General features: G+C 33.7%; 1 pseudogene; it reads left to right on the top strand.

Moving 5' to 3' along the window:
- Positions 1 to 22771: 22771 nt before the first annotated feature.
- On the top strand, positions 22772 to 23163 carry LOC111551808 (annotated as a pseudogene).
- The last annotated feature ends 236 nt before the right edge of the window (positions 23164 to 23399 follow it).

Below are 23399 nucleotides of genomic sequence, written 5' to 3'. Positions count from 1 at the left end.
CAGAAAATAAATGTAAGAGTTTTCTAGAATGAGGAAATCTAGAGGCTAAAAAAAAGCGGGGGAGCGGATTTTGTTTACTCTTATACTGAGGTATAACGTTTTTTGTTTCAAATTTATACCTGAAGTGTTTTGCTAAAATGAAACCAGAATGCAGGAGAAATAAAAACGTAAAATGTTGATTCCCGGCTATGACCTAACATTTAACTTTCATAAAACTGTCCTTGTTAACAATATGTTTTCTTAATATTTATAATCAAAGACCCTGACAGCATTATCCTAACTGGGACTATTTGATAATGCTTATTGTACTCTATTCTTTATAAAGAGCTACATGGATTGTTTTATAGTTCATTAGATCCTGTGCTTTTTCTCTGAAGTATCTTGATCTTTCTGAATTTGGTAAAAGTCTTTTAAAAAAGCAAAATTTTCAATCATTCATCCTAGATTTTGGTGATGAAAGTTTTTGCTCACTGTGAGTTTTGGTTCACTTTGAATTCTGGTTTGCTATGAAATGGTCTGGATATACATGAAAGTTGCTCAGCTAAGCCAACATGTGGAGATGAACAAGTATAGGTGAACATTCATTAAAGAATGACATGAAACATGAGACTAATGAAAATTGAGATAAAAAGCAGCAAATGAAACTACTTTGAAGTTACTATGAATAACAGAATTTGTAAACCAAAATATATCTGAGACAGGTCTCAATCAACTTAGAGGTTTATTTTGCCAAGGTTGAAGACACACCCCAGACAAAGGAACACAAAACCACAAGAACGCCTGTGATTCTCACTTTGCCAAAGATGATTTGGGAATTCCAATATTAAAGAGGAAAGTGAGCAGTAGGGGAAAGAGTAAGGAGTAAAAAGGCAAGAGTTGATAAAAAGGGCAAGCAGTTGCATCCTTCTGAGGGTTTGATCATCATTCACTGAATCTACATTTTACATGTGAAATGAGGGGACAGAGGAATAATCAATCATGTCTTCGTCTTGTGCTCAGTAAATTGGCACTTTGTATAAGATAAAGTAAACACAGAGTAGCTACCTTTGAAGACATCTGGCCTTCTATCTGGACTTCTATCTGTAGCCATCAGCTTTGGAACAAAAGGAAAGCAATTTCTTCAATGACTCAGCTTCCAGCTTAACTTTTTCCCTTTGCTATAGTGAATTTGGGGTTCCAAGATTTTATTTTCCTTTATAGGTAAATATTCCTTATACAATGATTTAGATAAACTCAGGATCTGCAGAAGCTTTTAAAAATATGTATTTGTGATAATATGAACCTCTTATGAAAAAGGAATTAGCAATTTTTAGGTGTAGATACAGAGAATTTTCCTCTCTAGGCTACTATACTCATACAGGACAAGTACGACTCTTCTATCATGAAAAGAGTATCATAAGAAATACTAAACATTGATGAAAGACCAAGTCCTTTTGCTTTAAAATATACACAATAACACATAAAATTATACTAGCCAATGATATTCAAATATTTATATTGGCCAGGCGCGGTGGCTCAAGCCTGTAATCCCAGCACTTTGGGAGGCCGAGACGGGTGGATCACGAGGTCCGGAGATCGAGACCATCCTGGCTAACTCGGTGAAACCCCATCTCTACTAAAAAAATACAAAAAACTAGCCGGGCGAGGTGGTGGGTGCCTGTAGTCCCAGCTACTCGAGAGGCTGAGGCAGGAAAATGGTATAAACCCGGGAGGCGGAGGTTGCAGTGAGCTGAGATCTGGCCACTGCACTCCAGCCTGGGCGACAGAGCCAGACTCTGTCTCAAAAAAAAAAAAAAAAAAAAACAAAAAAAACAAATATTTATATTTATAGTATTATCAATTTTGTCTCTGAGTAACATTATTACTTAATATTATTTACTCTATTTCTAGATTATTCAGAGAGAACTACCAGTGATAAGATAACTGAGAAGAAACTTAAGGAGTTTGACATAAGTGTAATAGGCCCTAAACAAGTAGTAAGTTTGGGATTATTCTTTGAGACTAATCTATGTTCACTACCTCTAACCACCTCAAAGAAATTCAAGGAACTGAAAATATCTGTAACACAAAGATGGTTGCTCTTTCTTTTGTCTCATCAAATTGTTTTGTCTGCTCAAAAATATTGTACAGACACTGTCCATCCAATGAGTGGAGATTTAGGAAAAGAGCCCTCCTTCCTACATATATTTTTTTCTTTTTTTCCTTTTAAAAAAAGGAAATTGAAGTCTGAAGTTGAAGATTAATTGATTAAAATGAATAATGATGAGTGGACTAGGGAGAACTGGAATAGACTCTATTTAAACTAATTTATTATAAAGGACTTCCTTGGCCCACTTCCATGTATTATACAGTCTCATTAAAACAGAAAATCTATTCCTAAACCACATTTCCCCAATCCCAAAGCATTTACACAGTGAACATTGTGTATTACTAATTTTACATGTAAAAAGTACTCAACATCATTTGGAAAAAAAAAAAAAAGAAAAAGATTACAAAGTATAATTTCTTAATTATATGTGGTCTTTAGTTTTTAGTAATGTTCATATAGGAACTATGCCATCAATATCAATATATTAGTCAGCTACAGCTGTGTAACAAACAACCTCTGGTTCTGCCTCAGACTGCAGGGTAACTGGTCTGGGATTTACCCTGCAGATTTGCTTACTTTATTTATTTCCACCTTTTTTGACCTACATATATTGCTTGGAGTATGTTTTTTTCGTGGATGGTTATTTCATTGGAAAATAAAAAAGGGAAACATACGACATTTCATCAGTTTTGACTCCAAACATCAAAGGGGCAGGGAAGATTCTCTACCCACTTTCATGCATTGTAAGGTCACTTGGTAAAGCGGAGTGAAAAACCGAAAACAGCAATAAGATTTACCACAGTTAGTAAAGTCATTTAAAATTTTCACAGAATTGTATCTCTAGAGGAAATAAATAGGACAGAGACAAAATACTGGCTTTAGGTAAGAACAAGTGGTTTGGTAATATTAGTAAGCAAAGACATTATTTAAAATAAAACAATTACAATTTATATTAGTTTACTCTAAATATGTATGCTTGCAATTTAACCCTTTTAGAAGGAAACATTAAATATTAGACTAATATTCTACAACTATGGGAATTGTGTGGATTAATTATAAAAACAGATAAATTCATTTAGATATAACTATGAAAAATGGAAAAGGAGTTAAGGAAAAGAAAAATAACTAAGGATATCAGGGAGGGGAGTCTCCTAGATGCATACCAGTTTTGTCTCTAATTACAGGAACATCTTACTAAAAATCTCCTTGTTTAATTTTATCAGTTTATAATTTTTTATGGGTTGATATTATAATGCAATCATAGTAGGGGTTCAATTGCAGAAAGTGATTTCAGTGAAAAAACTCCAAGAAAATTTGTAGCTTCAGCAGCACTTTTGTTTCTTAGAGGAGGGGAAAACAGTAGGAGGAAACAGTTTGGAGGTATATCTAAGTGTTGCAGCAATAAAACAATAGTTTTTGGCAAATAGCAAAGTGCAGTATAGCATAGATCAATAGCCCTAACTCTAGGTGTTGTTACTGAAAGCCTTCAGTTTTACATCTACAAAATGAGGGAGTGAAACATGATAATCTAAAATAAATCTCTCAGTTTCAGAATTCAAGAACCCTCAATAAGCTTACATAGCATTATGGGGAGAGGGACAACTTGTAAAGTACATTGGCAACAGAAACAGAGAGAAAAAGACGGGATATCACCTGCTAATTAAGGTTTTGGTTCATAATTATGAAAATTATCATTGTAATAAAGATACTTTGATGTTAGCATTTGTTATTGAATCCATATTCTGATTTGGATTATGATGTTTTCTTGTTCCAAAGTGCAAAGCAACATTTCAACATAATGTAAAAACATCCTTAAGATCTTATTAGTAAATAATAGTGGAGCGATTAGTGACAGAATATCTGTTAATAAGCAAATTGCATGGTTTTGGAAATGTCACCCATGTTAAGTTTTTTAGCCACAGCATTTATTCCCAGACATCACTTGTTACATCTCAATAGTAATTGACATTTCATTAGACAATATATAACGTCTCACACCTTTCACTGGGCATTTTGAATCCTCCTAAAATACAGGAAACGCAACCTTCTTGAATTAAAATAGATGCATAATATTGTGGTAACTAGATTTAATTAGAAAATAAATAAAGTGAGCAAATTATTTTTTGTTACTAAGTAGAACAATGTTACTATTTTGAGGAGCATTTTACTTTTAGAGACATTTGTAATTTGTCCATCACAATGTTTTGCTTTACCATTTGTAAGTTGTTTACAACAGTACTTTATCTTCTCTGAAGTATGCCAATAGACCAGATAATTTTTGGCATCATTCTTGAGGCCATCTTCTTGAATCTCTATTGTTTTGTATTTTAATTATTGAGCTTATCTTTATATGTTGCAACCATGTAAATTTTGATAAGTATATACCTAAAAGCAGAGCATCGGTTGATTCTATCACAATAGTCAAATACATTGGTTTCCTGTGTCTCTTCCTTTGTCTTGGTTATTCTTTCTACCATGACAGGATTTTTACCCCTTTCAACTGTATTTTACCAGTGGAATTTGTTCCTTACCCTTTTAACATTCTTCTTTAAGGAACATGTATTTTGTTGAATGAAAAGTTAGAAAGAAAAAGAATTTTCTTCTTTCTCTCATCTAATAAAAGTCAATAATAAAATTTGAATGCTGTAACTGATGAAATTATATATTTAACTTTAAAATTGCTCTTATGGGTGCCAGATACTCCTCATTTTTAACTACATTTGTCATTACTCCTTGTCTTACTCTCCATGTAAAACATACCCTCTGTTAACCCAGACTTTCCTTCTCAAGTCATAGAATCATTGTTTTACTTAAGTTTTCTAAAAAATTAAATTATTCTGGAATTCACTTCATGTATTAATATGTGTATGAGAGACAGCATATGTATGTTTTCCAAGAAATATTAGGTTATATGCTACACTGCTGAGCTAAATTCATACAAATTTGCTGTATGTTAATACAGTATTTTCATATAAAAGTAATAGCTGGCAGAGTACAGCTAACTTAACCTGTGTTTTTTACAAATATTTTAAAAAATATATTAAAAAACATAGTGGAAATAACATTGAATGAGCATTCCCTTCATTTGTGAAATATTTTGCAACTTAAAAAAACACACACTTCATATCTGCACTGTTGGAGTCTTTCTTTTATGTCAGATTACAACTGGATGTGTGTGTGCGCGCGTGTGTGTGTGTTTAGTTATTTACAATGAAACAAACAAGGAAAAACTGAAAATGGAATCATATTGAATATAGATCCAATAGCATAGGTTTCATCTTATAGAGTTGCCATAACTAATTCTATCTTCAATGATATGGTGTATCTGAGTCATGTATCTAGATTTAATTACTTACAACACATTTTATATTGATATATTACATTTTCTATGCCTTAGGCACTGCTTTTATTTTTATGACACTCTGTTACGCCAATGTGCTTCCACAAAACAGATTTTGCCTCTGCACTTTACAGTACAATATAATTTCTTTCACTTTAGATCATTTCATATTCTCTAGGAAATTCAATTAGCAGTTTGCTGTTCATGTTATCACAATGTTATCAAGTCTTTATTAAATATGAATGTATAACTTTTTCCAATAACAAAGATATGTTGTTTTATATTGGATATAATCGAATGTATTTCCAGAAGTCTTAAGGTAGATACTTTATTATTATTTTTTGCAAAGTTTCTACTTGATGGGATAGTGGCAGTTAAGAAATATATTAAAATTAAATAACAATCTAATTGACCAATGTGTATGGGAGTCAGGCTACAGTTGAATTGTCTCTTTTTTTATGATCCATGAAGATAGAGTTCTTTAGATTATTTATTATGGCATGTAAATATGTCTAAAAGAGAGATGCCCACCTAACTATGATATTTTTGCCTGGATTTGACACTTACCATATATACTTTGCTCATATATAAGTTACTACTTAATTACCTAACTTTGTGAATAAATATTTACTTCTCAGTAGTGACTGCCTTATTCAACTTTGTTCCTTCATTAAAATTTACTCAATTATTGTCATGTAATAGGTGCTTAATAGTAGTAAGTTATATTGAATTAAATTGCTAAATAATCTCAGCATCAAACATATCTAAATTACAACTGTACCAAATGGGTATATCATGTGTAAAACACTACATAAAAGGTAAAGTATCCGGGTATATTACAAATTATTTAAGACAGGTCTAAGAGAAACATGAAAGCAAGAATATGTCTGAAAGTATCACATCAATGATAAACAGCAAAGGAAAGGGGTTGTTAAGTCATCCAAGTTGAAGAGGCATGTATGAATAATAAGTAACTACCATTGGAACCCAAGTAATGAATTGCTAAACAAAGAATAGTAAAGATTACAATGCGAATGTCAAGGTCAGTAAAATATTTAAATATAGTATTAACTGCCTTGAGAATTGTAATAGTGAACTTTAAAGAATAATTATACTTTAAAAGGCTCTAACTAAGGATGTTAGATACTATAAACTCTCTGAAGAAAAGGAGAAAATGATGGAAGAACATAAACATTGTGCAATAACTTTTTTCTTTGTTGTTTTTTTGAGGGGACCACAAATAACATTTAGTTTGTGTATTCAACATGTGAATGAAAGTTTATCATTTCAAACATCCTTTTGTGCACCAATATATTAAGGTATGAGTTTTAGTACGGAGGTATAGTCCAAACACAAAACTTACATTGAACATAGAAAATCTATCCATTCCAGGTACATTATTCTGTTTATGTAAACCTTCATGATTTATATATTTACACACCAGTGACTAAGAAACTAAACCTTTTACTGTGCTCCAGGGATTTTATGGTTTCAAGCAAAATTTAAAGTCTTGTTACTCCTAATTAATCTTGTTCTTTATATAAACTCTGTGCAGTGTGTAATTCATAGCAACTTGAAAAGTAAATTTGTACTACTGGGTGAAATAATGGTTCAATGAGGAACTTTGTATATCAACACTATAATATATATTCATTATTATCCATCAGTGGGTAGTGCAGTTTGAAGGTTTTCTTAGCCATAAATGGTCTTATTTGTTTTGTTGTTGTCATCGATAATGTTGTATCTAACTAATGAGTCATAAAAAGCTGGAGATGCCTAAGAATAGCTTTTTGAATTCCAAATAAATACATATATGTTTACAGAAATATGTATACATATAACCATATGTAATTACATATATTATAAATACTATTAAATGTTATATAATTAAAAGATGTGTATTACATGTAAAACACATATAATATTTACATCTATATAACAAATGACTTATGATTTTTAAACTTTTTAAATTAAGAAAGAATGGCATACAACCCTATAGAAATTGAGACAAAATGCTTCCAATGGCATATCACAACAGGATGCCTAAATGACCAAGAAACATATAAAAAAGTGTCTAGCTTCAACAGTCATGAAGAAAATACAAATTCAAACTGGGAAACCACAACACACCCACCAAAATGGCTGTATTTAAAAAAATACTTCTAAAAGTGTTGAAAGATTAATAATACGGTGTGCCAAAAATCAAATGCAATTCCAAAGCACTGCTTTGGAGGTGAATTGTATAGACATTTTGAATAATTGTTAGACATTATTTATTAAAATTGTAGACATACATATTCAATGATATAGTTATGCTTTTTCTAAGTTTATATGCCACAGAAGTCTGTACAGAGATCTTCCAAAATACATATAGGATAAGGGAGAGGTAATTTATAGCAATTTTATTTATAATTTTATATATACATGTGTATGCCATAGAGTTAAACTATTAAAGTAGTATAATGCATGCAGAAGAATTAATCTTTCTAAATAGCAAATGTACTTCAAAAATCCCAAAAGAATGATACTCAGTGTATCAAATATTAAACAATAATGGCAAGGCAAGAGTAAAATATATATTGGGAGTAGGGCCAAAACAAACACAGTCATCAATGGAGCAGTTGGACAGTTCAGAAATAGACACATGCATATGGGAAACTTGATATGAAATCTAAGTGTTGCCATAATAAAATGAGAACATGATTACAGTGTCTTAATTTTTTTAAAAAAATTACTAAGGTCTAGAATGTACAAAGAACTAGAAATCAACAAGAAAAAGAAATGAAATACATTATGGAAATGAGCACAAGTGAGAAATAGGAATAGATAGGAAAAGTGAGATACTTAAATGCTATATATGACTATGTTTTGTGTTGCCACTCATAAGTTGATTAACGAAAATTGAAACATGATAGTACCTCAAAGCTGTCAACTTGTAAAACTTTGAATGTTGAATAACATCATATTTTGGGAGATTAGTGCTATTTTCCAAGGCTGCTGAGCATTTGAACTGGAAAATATACAAACAGTTCCCTGATTTGCCATGGTTTGACTTACAATTTTTTGACTTTACAATGGTGTGAAGATGAAACACATTCAGTAGAAACACACTCCAAATTTGAATTTTGTTCTTTTTCTGGGCGAGTAATAGGCAATACAATGCTATTTTGTTATGCTGGGAAGCAACAGTGAGCCCCAGCTCCCAGTCAGCCAAGCAATACTGCTCTCATGAGTACTGTACTCTCCAATGTCCTGTGTTCAAGTTATAAAATAGACATTATGTTATAAGACTCTTGCCAGCTCTAGGCTGCAATAAGTGTTCTGAGCACTTTTCAGGCAGGCCAAGGTGAGACAGAATGTTCAGTATGTTAGGGTATAAAATGCATTTTCAACCTATGATACTATCAAATATGATGGGGTTGTTGGGATACAAACTCATCATAAATCGAGGAACATCTATCTGTCTTGTGGAAAATAATCTGGTTTTATTCAGTGAAATCCGTATGTGTATACTTGAAGACTGCAATTTCATCTATTGATTTATATTCCAAACTAAGTTTCAAAAATGTTGTTGCCTTAGTCTGTTTTGTGTTGCCATAAAGAAATAATAGAGATTGGGTAATTTATAAACAAAAAAGGCTTCTTTGGCTCACAGTTATGAAGACCGTATGAGTTGCATTACACCAGCATCTGCATCTGATGAGGGCCTCAGGTTGCTTTCACTCATGTTGGAAGGCTGAGGAGCCACAAGTGCAGAGATCACATGTGGAGAGAGAGGAAACAAGAGAGAGGGGAGGTGCTAGGCTTTTTTTTTTTTTTTTTTTTAACAACCAGTTCTCAGGTAAACTAATAGAGGAAAAAAATCACTCATTCCCCCCTACTCTTCAGAGAAGGTGTTTATCTATTTATGAAGAATGTTTTCCCATGACCAAAATACCTCCCACAAGCCCCACCTCCGACGTTAGGAGTAAATTTACACATGTAGTTTGAGGGAAAACATCAAAACCATAGCATTTATGATTATATTTTTACAATAGTGATGTTTCTCGTGGAAGATAGTTGAATGTAATCTAAATGTTCGTTACTAGGAAAATGTACACATAGCTAAAATTTTTAAGGGCAACAGCAGTGTTTGAAAAGGTTTTGAAAAAGATAATTTATAGAAAAATAACAGGTATGAAAATGTAAATGACACCGAAAATACTATCTATTTAAGAACACATATTTTATGTTTTAACAGGTGTAGCAGAATGTAGAATAAAATATGAGAGAGATTTTTGGAAAAAGACTGAAATTAAACTAACAGGAGAAAATTACTTCAAGGAATCTGGAAACAAAATCTGTGATGAGGGTAATCTGAAATTTCTCTCCTCTATAAATCCACAATAACACCAGAATTTTGAAGAGCAGAAAATTTATTGTAAACATTATAAGTGTGAATAATATAAATGCATGTGACATGTAACCATGTATAGAATTTATCCAAAGGAAAAATTAGTTGATCGAGAAAGCATGAGAAAACTGCATGATGTGCAGGCAAATAAGAAAAAAAGACAAATGTGATAAAAGAATAAAGGGTATAAAACAGGGCAGTCAATAAATACCAAACATATTATAACTAATGTACACAAATTAGCAAAAAAAAAAAAAAAAAGAAAAAGAAAATTATTCAAAATTGTAAAAGTTCAGGCTTGAATCTATAGATTGACATGTATCACCATATTCCAGAAAAATTTAATAAAGTCAAATCATTTAAAATATATTCCAGTAACATACTAAACTGCAAAGATAAAGAAAAATATTATGAATATTGTGGCAGGTAAAAAAAAAAGTTACATAGATGGAATACAATTCACAGTATCACCACAGCTCTTCACAGTTATTTTCAACATCACAAAATTTAAAAAAAAAAAAAAAACCTTTCTGAGAAATATTTTAAAGGCAATAACAAAAAATCACCGGAAGACTATTCAATATAAGGTAATTAAAAATTTAGACCTTGGCCGGGCGCGGTGGCTCATGCCTGTAATCCCAGCACTTTGGGAGGCCGAGGTGGGCGGATCACAAGGTCAGGAGATGGAGACCATCCTGGCTAACACAGTGAAACCCCGTCTCTACTAAAAATACAAAAAGTAGCTGGGCGTGGTGGCGGGCGCCTGTAGTCCCAGCTACTCGGGAGGCTGAGGCAGGAGAATGGCTTGAACTCGGGAGGAGGAGTTTGCAGTGAGCCGAGATTGCGCCACTGCACTCCAGCCTGGGCAAGAGCAAGACTCCGTCTCAAAAAAAAAAAAAAAAAAAAGAAAAAAAAATTTAGACCTTTTAGTAAAAGGTCACAGCAAACACAAAACTCATGTAAATCATATTTATAAAGAAGCAATCATTAGAGTTCACAAATACAGAGCTAAATATAATTGATAAGATTTAATAAAAATAATTGTGGGCTGTGTATTATATTCACAATACAGCACTTACATGTAGCAGCAATACATTTGCAATTTAAAAAATTTACAACATAGTTAATAGAACTTAAAATTAATTTTAGCTAATTAAAATATTCCCACTTCTTAGGCATGCTGAATGTCTTACTATTTCTACCATGAGCTTAATGTCGCCTGAGGGCAAATTAAGTCATGTTTACATGGCTGTGGATTCAGATAGTTCTGTTGCAAGCAGTACATTTCAGGTAAATTTGTTGAACAGAACAAAATAATTGAGAAGTCATTTGGAGAAGGAATCAAACTACTTCTTGATGTAATACTGAAAGTGAAGCAAATTGTTTATCAATGTGGGCCTCAACATCCTTACAGATAACCATGTTTATTATCTTTCCTTTTGTTCATTTAATTCATTTTTCTTTCAGTAAATGGTGTTAGATCATTGTTATGTACTCAGAAGCGTCCAAGTCTGAAGCTGTATACTTCAATATGTTTATTAGACAATATTGGCATATCAAAAAAAAAAAACCGAGTATAGATTAAAGACAGTGATAAATATTAAAATGCTATGAAATTGTTCAACTGAGAGATTGTTCAACTGAGAGATTGATAGTAAATTTTTTAATGAAGGTTTTGTGTTTTTGTTAATCATATTTCTTCCCTTCTTTACTTTATATATAGAGAAACTTTTCATTTGAATATAGTGCCAAATTTACAGAAGAGCTGAAAAAATAAAAAACAAATCCTCAATGAATTTTTTTACCAAAAAATATTTATTGATAATATTTTCTTCCATTTTAAAAATGATTCCCTCTCTGAAAGTGTACACACACACACACACACACACACTTTTTTCCCTCAATTATTTGGAAGTTTTTTGGATATATCCTGTCTAGTTCTAACTAAAAATAAGGACATTTTCTTACATAACAAAACCAAAAATTAGAATTGATATGATTTTTTAATTTCCATTTTCATTTTATTTTGTCAGTTTACCTAAAAACCATGAGTGACCTTTATAGCAGTTTCACATTTCCAGTATAGGACCCAGTTCCAGGATAGCATACTGCATAAGGTTGTCATAGCTCCTTATTCTCCTTTAATCAAAAATAATTTCTCATGATCAGAGTCAAATTCTGCATTTCAAGTAAGAACATTACATAAATTACTTCTGATCTTTTCACATTTCTTCTGTTCCTCATTTGTGATTTTAAATTTGATAATCTAATCAAAGTATTCTCTGGCTTCACCACCACATCCTTATTACATTCTCTTTGCAAATATCAAGCGATCTGTAAGAAGACATTTGAGACAATGGTAGTATCTTCCTCCTAACACCTTTCATTCACCTCCCTGACTCTGCTTTAGCATCCATCGGTTTATTCTTGATTGGAGCAGTCTAAACTATGATGGTTGGAAAATGATGATTTTCTAACTTCAGCATTTTGTGAACATTGATCAGTCACCATTCTCCTATCAGGAAGATTTTTACCTTTTCCATCATGAGTTTACTGGTAGTTAGGTTTGCGTTTTTCTGTTTGTTTATTTACATGTATTTTATTATTTGTATTTCATTATTGTTCTTGATGAATATAATGTTTAAATTGCCCCAGATTCGGCTAGAAGAGGCCTGTCAACTTGGTTTCTGGGTTCTTTTAACATGCCCTACTAACATTTTGGCAGGAGGAAGAGCGCAGCACTTTTTTACTTTACATTATAATTAGATGCTAAGGGATCACCTTAGACTTATCCTGTCTTAGCCCTGTGTTGAGGTGGGCAACACAGTGAGACTCCGTCTTAAAAAAAAAAAAGAAAAAAAAAGGAAGAGTGGCATCCAAAACAATAATATATTTAATAATAAGTGTAACAAAATAAATGTACTCTTGAAAATGTATACTTTGATAACTGGAAAACATAATTGAAGAAAAGGAGAATTTTAATAAAGAAAAAAATATCAAATTCATGAATTGGAAGACATTATTTTTAACGTAGGAAACTTTCCAAAACTGATCTGCCACTTACACAATCCCTTTCAGAATTCTAGTTGACTTATTTGTAGAGTTTGGAAAGCTGATTCTAAAGTTCATATGGAAATGCAAACAGCTACGAAAAATTTCTGCTTCAAAAGACACCATCAATAAAGTGAAAAGACAACCCATTGAATGGAATAAAATATTTGCAAATTCAGATATATGATAAGATACTTCTATCTGAAACATATAACCAACTCTCACAACTCGGTAATTAAAAGACAAATAATCCAATTAAATATAGGCAAATAATCTGAATGGATGTTTCTCCAAATAAGATATGCATATGGCAGTAAGCACATGGAAAAATCCTCAGTATCATTAGTCATCAGGGACATGCAAATGCAAATCAAAACCATGAACAGATAAATTTACATATCACTAAGATGGCTAAATGGAAAATCTCAGATAACAAGTGTAAAGATGTGGAGAAGTTGGAACCCTCTGGGGGGAATATGAAATAGTTCAGACACTGTGGAAAACAGTGTAGTTCTTCAAATGAGTAAACATAGCTATCATATTTCACTAGCAGTTTTTACTACTATTTATACATCTAAGAGAAATGATGTCATATGTCCTCAAAAAATGGTAGTCAAATATTTATAGCAGTATATATATTGCTATAATAATATAATATATATATTTATTTATATATATATTTATTATTTATCCATAATAAACCAAATATATATAATAATATAATATGTAACAATATATTATTATATATAATATATAATATATAATAATATAATATATATTTATTTATATATATATTTATTATTATCCATAATAAACCAAAAGTGGAAACAACCCCAAAGTTCATTGACAGACAAATGGATAACAAAATGTGGCATATCTATACAATGGAATATTATTCATCTCTGAAGAGTTTCTGTGTTTCTGTGTGTGCCTCTCTACATCCCTTTCTTTATCAAATACAATACAAAACTGAAAATTAAGAAAGAGTTCCATTAAGAATGGCATCAAAAATAATAATATATTTAATAATAAGTATAACAAAATAAATGTACTCTTGAAAATGTATACTTTGATAACTGGAAAACATAGTTGAAGAAAAATAAGGAGAATTTTACCTTTCTTTATCAGATGTAGTGTGATTTGATCAGAAGAAAATCTCCCACAGTGGGAATCCTCCCTTGAAACAGAAACAGAAAAATGAACCAAGAATCCATTATTTAAGCTAGTCTGGGAGCCGCTTGAGGAACTTACATTTGTTGTGTCTGACTTGAAACACTAAAGGCATTGTTTGGATGCCACTGAAAACAGACACAACTACCACAGCATGTTAAAACTGCAGTTTTACAGGCAGAAACTAGTGGGAACAAGAGATTCTGAAAAGAAGTAGTGAAAACCTCTTTGGATAATTTCAGATAACTAAAGCACATGCACAAACCCAGAAAAGATATTATTCAGAAAGGTTTGAGAGTTCCTAGATCTCTAGCAGGGCTGATAGACGAAGGTCTTCCCCTGCAAGAAGACAGTCCAGAAACACTGAGGAGCTACTTGGTTTTTTTCCAAATGTTTAAGTCTCAATAACAACAACAATGTAACACAAAATATGCAGAGAAACAGGGAAACATGGTTCAATCAAAGAAACAAAATGAATCTCCAGAAAGTTACCCGCAGGAAAAACAAACCTGGCCATGTGTGATAGCTCACATCGGTAATCCCATCACCTTGAGAGGCTGAGGCAAGAGGACTGCTTGAGTCCGGGAGGTTGAGACCAGCCTCAACCTGGTCTCAATTTTAAATTATATATAAAATTTAAAATATATATATATAATTTATATATACGTATATATAAAATATATATAACTAGGCATGCTGGTGGATGCCTGTGGACTCAGCTACTTGGGAGGCTGAGCCTAGAAGGTTGAGGCTGCAGTGAGCTTGGGCCAGAGTAAAATCCTGTCTCAAAAAAATAAAAAAATTACAAATATATGAGTTGTCTGACAAAAAAAAAAATCATATAACTCTCTTAAAGATGTTAAATGAGCTAACAGATGGTCAACTACACAAAATCAGGAAAATAATGCATGGACAAATGATCATTTTCTTAGTCCATTTGAACTGTTAATAACAAAATACCATAGACTTGGTTGCTGATAAGCATCTAAAATTTATTTATCTCTGTTCTAGAGACCAAGAATTACAATATCAAGGCATAAGCCCTATTTCTTATGGATGACATATTCTTATTTCATCTCCATATGGTGGAAAGAGCTAGCTAGCTAGCTGGGACTCTTATATAAGGGCACCAATTCTATTCATGAGAGCTCTAATTTTATGAATTAATCACTTCCCCCAGAGTCACCACCTCTTAATATTATCACATTAAATATTAGGCTTCAACCTATACATTTTGGTGGGACATACATTCAGACCATAGCATTCCATCCCAACTAGCCCCCAAAATCTTAACTCAATGCAGCATCAACATTAAAGTCTAAAGTACAGATTCTCACCTAAATATCATCTAAATCTGATATGAGTGAAACTCAAGTTACAAATCATTTTGAGACAAATTTCCCTTTTGATGTGAGACTGCTATATCAAATATGTTATCTGCTTTCAAAACACAGTGGTGGAACAGGCATAGTGCAGATCATCTCATTCCAAAAGAGAGGAAATAGAAAAGACAAAAGAAGCTGGGCACAGTGGCTCGTGCCTGCAATCCCAACACTTTGGGAGGTCAAGGTGGGAGGATCACTTGAGGTCAGGAGTTCCAGACCAGCCTGGCCAACATGGCAAAACCCTGTCTCTACTAAAAATACAAAAATTAACCTGGCGTGGTGGTGGTGCATGCCTGTAGTCCTAGCTACTTAGGAGGCAGAGGCAGGAGAATCCCTTGAATCCGGGAGGCAGAGGTTGCAGTGACCTGAGATCATGCCCCTGCACTCCAGCCTGGGTGACAGAGAGACTGTCTCAAAAACAAAAAACAAACAAACAAAAAACAGAAAAGAAAGGAAAAATGAAATGACACATCCCATGTAGGTCTGAAGCCCAAAATGGTAAATAATATTAAATCTTAAGGCTACAGAATAATCTTCTTTGACTCAATGCCCCACCTTTTGAGCACACAGGGATAGGAGTTGGGTCCCCTAAGCTCTGGGATGCTCTGCCCCAATAGCTTTGATGGGCACAGCCGCTGTCTCCACTCTCATGGGTTAAAGGTGCACACCTGAGGCTCTCCTTGGCTAGAGTTGCACACCAGTTGCTTTACCACTTCAGGATTGCAGAGGTCACTTAGGCCCTTTGGGTTTATAAGTCACTGGCCTAATGGAGGTATTACCCTCCCCATGGTTTCACTAGGCAGTGCCCTAGTGGGGGCTGTTTGTGGTGCACTAACTTCACAGTGACCTTCTGCCTAGCTTGCACATCCAATGCTCCAGTTGTCTCCATCCTGTGAAATCTAGGTAGATTTAACCACATCCTAATATTTTGTGTACTCTTCACATCTGTGTAAATGACACCGTAAGGACGCCTACAAGATTTACCACCTATACCCTATGGAATGGTAGTCATTGCAATCTCTATCACACCTGGGCCAACTGAAGCCACACATGGGCTAATTTATGTGAATTTGATGCATAAATTCACTTTTAGTTCTTGGGCAGACTTTAAATGGCAAAATAATAAAAGTAAGTTTTACTATCTTTTTGACATACGACTTTGATCTGCTGGCTAGGGTAGAGTGCAACAGCATTAACATAGTTCACTGTAATCTCAAACTCCTGGGGTCAAGAGCTTCACCCACCATAGCATCACAAAATGCTGGGATTAAAGGCATGAGCCATTGCACCTAGCCTAAGAATAAAAATAATTATTAATCCATGTCAGTGGGTGTACAATATATAAAGATGTAACTGGTGACATCAATAAAGTAGAAGAAGGTGGAGCTACGTAGGAGTACAGTTTTGTATGCAGTTGAAGTTACATTGTTATCAGTTTAAAACAGAATACTGTGATATTTTTATGTAATTGCAATGGTAATAAAACAAAAATCTGCAAATTAGACACAAAAGCAAATGTAAAGGGAAAAAAGCATGTTACTACAAAAGATATAAATGAAACACAAAGGAAGACAATAGGACAGGAAAGGAAAAACAAAAGATACAAGACATTTTGAAGGCCTCTAAGAATTTGCTTTATAGATCTAGGTGACTTTTTTTTTTTTTTGAGATGGAGTTTTACTCTTGTTGCTCAGGCTGGAATTCAGTGGTACGATCTCAGCTCACTGCAACCTCCACCTCCCAGGTTCAAGTGATTTTCCTGCCTCAGTCTCCCGAGTAGTTGGGAATGCAGGCACCTGCCACCATGCCTGGCTAATTTTTTGTATTTTTGGTAGAGACAGGGTTTTGTCATGCTGGGCAGGCTAGTCTCAAACTCCTGACCTCAGATGATCTGCCCGCCTTGGCCTCCCAAAGTGCTGGGATTACAGGCATAAGCCACCAAACCTGGCTGACCTTATGTTGCTTTAAAGTCTGTTTTGCATGAAATTAGAATTGCAACTACTGATTTTCTCTGTTTTCCATTCACTTGGTAGATTTTTCTGTACCCCCTTATTTTGAGCCTATGGGTGTCATTACATGTGAGATGGATCTCTTGAAGACAGCATACCAATGGTATTGGTTCTTTATCCAGCTTGTGATTCTGTGCCTTTTAATTGGGGCATTTAGTCCAATAGCATTCAAAAGTAGTATTGATATGTGTGGATTTGATTCTATCATCACGATGTTAGCTGGTTATTATGCAAACTTGCTTATGTGGTTGCTTCATAGTATCACTTGTTTATGTATGTAAGTATGTTTTTATAGTGGCTAGTAATGGTCTTTCCTTTCTATATTTAGTGCTTCATTCAGGAAGTCTTGAAAGGCAGGTCTGGTGGCAACATATTTCCTCAACGTTTGCTTATCTGAAAAGGATGTTATTTCTCTTTTGAAGCTTTGTTTGGTTGGGTATGAAAGTGTGGGACTTTGACAAGCCACAGACAGTATTAGACAGATGATGGGGGGAGAAAATTAACAAAGATATTAAGGACTTGAACTCAGCACTGAATGAATTGGACTTGATAGACATCTACAGAACAATCCACTCAAAAACAAAAGAATATCCATTCTTCTCATCGGTATATGGCACATACTCTAAAATCAACCACATAATTAGACATAAAATGCTCTTCAGTGAATGCAAAAAAACTGAAATCTAGAAACCACTCTCTCAGACCACAATGCAATCAAATTAGAAATAAAGACTAAGGAATTCACTCAAAACCATACAATTACATGGGACTTGAATACCTGTTCCTGAGTGACTTGGGGGTACATAATGAAATTGAGGTGGAAATCAAAATGATAACAAAGACACAACATACCAGAATTTCTGAGAAAGGAAAGGCAGTGTTGAGAGAAATTTGTAGCACTAAGTGCCCACGTAAAAAAGTTAGAAAAATATGAACTTAAAAACCTAACATTACAATGAAAATAACTAGAGAAACAAGAGCAAACCAACCCCAAAGCTAGCAGAAGATAAGAAATAAACAAAATTAGAGCTGAGTTGAAGGACACTGGGACACAAAAACCCATTCAAAATATCATTGAGTCCAGGAGCTTTTATCTTTTTAATTAGTAAAATAGATAGACCACTAGCTAGACTAATAAAGAAGAAAGAAAAGAAGCTCTAAATAAACACAATTACAAATGACAGATGGGATATTACCATTGACCTTAAAAAATACAAATAACCATCAGAGACTACTACAAATGCTTCTATGCACTATAAAACCTAGAAGAAATGGATAAATTCCTGGACACATGCACTCTACCAAGACTCAGCCAGGAAGAAATTGAATCTCTGAACAGACCAATAACAAGCTCTGGAATGGAATCAGTAATAAATTGCCTATCAACAAAACCGAGCTCACGACCAGCCAGATTCACAGCTGAATTCTACCAGATGTACAAAGAAAAGTGGGTACCATTCCTACTGAAACTATTCCAAAAAAATTGAGGAGGAGGGACTCCTTCTGAACTCATTCTATGAGGCTAGCATCATCCTGATACCCAAACTTGGCAGAGACAAAACGACAACAAAAATTTAAGGCCGATATTCTAGATGAGCATCAGTGCAAAAATTCTCAAGAAAATATTGGCAAACCAAATCCAGCCGCACATCAAAAAGCTTATCCACCATGATCAAGCAGGCTTTATCCCTGGGATGCCAATTTGGTTCAACATATGGAAATCAATAAATGTGATTCATCACATGAAGAGTACCAAAGACAAAAGCCACATGATTATCTCAATAGATGCATAAAAGGCATTCAATGAAATTCAACAACGCTTTTTAAAAAATAATTCTCAATAGACTAGCTATTGAAAGAATATCCCTCAAAATAATAACAGTCATCTATGACAAACCCACAGCTGATGTCATACTGGATGAGTTAAAGCTAGAAGCACTCCCCTTGAAAAGTAGCAAAAGACAAGGATGCCCTCTCTCACCATTCCTATTCCTCATAGTTGTGGAAATCTTAACCAGAGCAATTAGACAAGACAAAGAAATAAAGGAAAAGAGAAGGTCAAACTATCCCTGCTTGCAAATGACATGATGCCATTATCTAGAAAATTCCATATTCTCAGCCTAAAAGCTCCTTGAGCTGATAAACAACTTCAACAAAGTCTCAGGATACAAAATCAACATACAGAAATCACTAACATTTCAATACACCAACAAAAGTCAGGAAGAGAACCAATTCATGAATGTATTCTTATCCACAATTTCAACAAAAGGAATAAAATACCTAGGAACGCACCTAACTAGGGAAGTGAAAGCTCTCTACAAGGAGAACTATGAAACATAGCTCAAAAAAATCAGAGATTACACAAACAAACGGAAAAACATTTCATGTGCATAGATATAAAGAATCAATATAGTTAAAAACTTATGAATGGAAAGCACAGCTCAGACTGGAGTTGTAGTTATAAACATGAACATTAAGTAAGAAGAAATATTTGAAACTAACAACTTTATGTCTCAAAAAATTGGGAAAATGAAACCAAACTAAACTAGCAGAAAAAATAATAATAATGTTTGGAGCAAAGAGAAATAAAATTTAGGAAAAAATAGAAAATATTGATGAATCTATGAATCTGATTTTTTAAAAGATCAACGAAATTGGTAAACCTTATTTGGATTAACTAAGAAGAGAGAAGACTCAAGTAACGAACATGAGAAATTAAAGAAGCATTACTACCAATGTTACAGAAATCAAAAGGATTATAGGAGGATATGATGAACAATCGTATGCCAACAAATTGGATAACCTATAATAAATAAACTTCTAGATACACATAACCTACCAAAGTAACCTATGAAATTATGCAGAAATAGAATATCTAAACAGACCAACATAACAAGATTAAATCGGCAATCAAAAACCTCGAGCAAACAAAAGCCCAATGCCAGAGGCTTAAGTAGAGCATTTAATCAAACACATAAAGAAGAATTAACACCAATTATCGTGAAACTCCTTCAAAAAATTGAAGAAAGAAACACTCCAGGCTTTTAGTGAGGCTAGTGTTAAACTGATAGCAAAGTAATATGAAGACACTATAAGAAAATAAAACTATAGACCAATAATCCTGATTAATATTCATGCAAAAATCTCAATAGTAGTAACTAAAATGTATAAGTAAATTAAAAAGATGATTCATCAATACCAAGTGGGATGTATTCTTGGAATTTGAGGATGATTCACCACTCAAAAGTCAATCAATGTAATATATGATATTAATAGAATGAAGGACAAAAGTACATGATTATCTCAATTAATGAAGAAAAGGCATTTGACAATATTTAACATCCTTTAAAGACAGATGTATTGACTAATAAAATAAAAGAAATGGTTCAGGAATAAACTCTTGCATTTATTATCAAAAAAATCTTTGCCAAGGGTGCTAATACCACTAACGGAGAAATGACAGTTTTTTCAACAGATGGTTTTAGAAAAATTAGATAGCCACATGCAAAAGCATGAAGTTGACCCTTATCTTCACCATAAAAAACTAAAATGGATTAACTATCTAATATAAGACCCATACTATAAAATTCCTAGAAAAAAAAAGCAGAGTAAACTTCACAACATTGGATTTGGTAGTGATATCTTGTACACAACACCAAAAGCACAAGCCAAAAAAAAAGTACGTGAAGACAAATATGACTGCATATAACTTAAAACACTTGCTCATCAAAGGATGAAATCTTTATAGTAAAAAGAAAATCTACAGAATAGAAGAAATAATTTCAAATCACATGTCTGATAACAGGTTAATATCCAGAATATATAAAGAACTCATACAATTCAATAATTTTAAAAAGCCCAATTTAAAAAATGGAAATGGACTTGAATATATAATTCTGCAATGATAATAAAGAGATGCTCAAGAGCTTTATTAAAAATGTATGTATATACACATATATACACACACACATATGTATACACACATATATACACACACACATATATATGTATATAAAACCTCGCACACATTTACATTTGGAAGGCTACAACAAAAAAAAAAATTGATTCAGGGAAACTGAAACCCTTGTGCACTGTGGTGGCTCACACCCAGAATTCCAGCACATTGGGAGGCCAAGTCAGAAGAACTGCTTCAGCCCAGGAGTTTGAGACCAGCCTGGGCGATACAGAGAGACTCTGCCTCTACAATAAAATTTTAAAAAATTAGCCAGGTATGGTCATGCATGCTTGTGGTCCAAGAGGCTGAGGTGGGAGGATCACTTGGCCCTGGGAGGTCAAGGCTGCAGTAAGACCTGATTCTGCCACTGCACTTCAGTCTGAGCAACAGAGTGATACTCTGTATCAAAAACTAATAATAATAATTAAAAACAGGACTGTCACATGATCTAGCAATCACATGTCTGGTTATACAGACATGTACTGCATAAAGTTTCAATCAATGACAAGCCACATATACAACGGATCACATATACATTCTGAGAAATACTATACCATATAACCTAGGTGTGTAGAAGACTATACCAGCTAGATTTGTGTAAGTACACTCTATGATGTTTGCACAATGACAAAATCATCTAACAACACATTTCTCGTATCCCTGCCCTTATACAATGCATGACTGTGTATCTAAACAAATTAAAATCTGGGTCTCTAAGAGATATTTTCTCATTCATGTTCATAGAAGCACTGCTTACAATAGCCAAGAGGTGGAAGCAACCCAAATGTCCATTGGTAGGTAAACAGATATAGAAAATACGGTATATACATACAATATTATATAGTCATGAAGAGGAGGAGAATATGGTTACATGCTACAACATGAATAATTCTTCAGGAAATCACGCTATATGAAAGAAACCAGTCACCAAAGGACAAATACAGTGATTCCACTTGTATGAGGTATCTAAAGTAGTCAAAATGAAAATAAAAAGTACAATGTGGCTTACTTGAGCTGGTCAGAGGAGAAAAGGGAGAGTTGTTTATTAATGGGCACAGAGCTTCAGTAATGACAGTTAAGTTCTGCAGATCTGTTTCATCACAATGTAAATACAATTAAAACTACTAAACTGTACCTGTAAAATGGTTAACATAGTGAATTTTTAATTTTATTACAATAAAAAAGAAATATGGAAAATAAAATTTTTAAAAAGTTCACTTTTAAAGGATTTAGATGATGCTGATGTCCACCAGTGATAATTTCAGACAAAACAATTAGTAAATTCTCACTTCAAGACTTCCCTCTATTACAGGAGTATAGCAGTCATTGATGAAATATAAAACAAGCTCTTCCGGGAACGTTGTCTGCAGGCACTCAGAATGGTCCAGCGTTTGACATACCGACTTAGGCTTTCCTACAATACAGCCTCTAGCGAAACTAGGCTGTCCCGAACCCCTGGTAATAGAATTGTTTACCTTTATAAAGAAGGTTGGGAAAGCACCAAAATCTGCATGTGGTGTGTGCCCAGGCAGACTTCGAGGGGTTCGTGCTGTGAGACCTAAAGTTCTTATGAGATTGTCCAACACAAAGAAACATGTCAGCAGGGCCTATGGTGGTTCCACGTGTGCTAAATGTGTTCGTGACAGGATCAAGCGTGCTTTCCTTATCGAGGAGCAGAAAATCGTTGTGAAAGTGTTGAAGGCACAAGCACAGAGTCAGAAAGCTAAATAAAAAAATGAAACTTTTTTGAGGAATAAAAATGAAAAGACTTGCTGTTAAAAAAAAGAAGAAGAAGAAATATAAAACAAATAGAAAAAAAAACTGAGAGAAAATGATATATACATTTATGTATTTTTTTAGACAGGGTCTCACTCTGTCACCCCAGTTGGAGTGCAGTGGTGTGACCACAGCTTACTGCAGCCTCGACCACCCTGACTCAAGTAAACCTCCCACCTCAGCCTCCAAAGTAGCTGGGACTACAGGCACGCACCACCACATCTGACTAAT

The sequence above is a fragment of the Piliocolobus tephrosceles genome, chromosome X, assembly GCF_002776525.5.
Source record: "Piliocolobus tephrosceles isolate RC106 chromosome X, ASM277652v3, whole genome shotgun sequence".
Taxonomy (NCBI): domain Eukaryota; kingdom Metazoa; phylum Chordata; class Mammalia; order Primates; family Cercopithecidae; genus Piliocolobus; species Piliocolobus tephrosceles.
The sequence above is the reverse complement of the archived record's forward strand: the minus strand, read 5'-3'. Positions and strand labels throughout refer to the sequence as shown.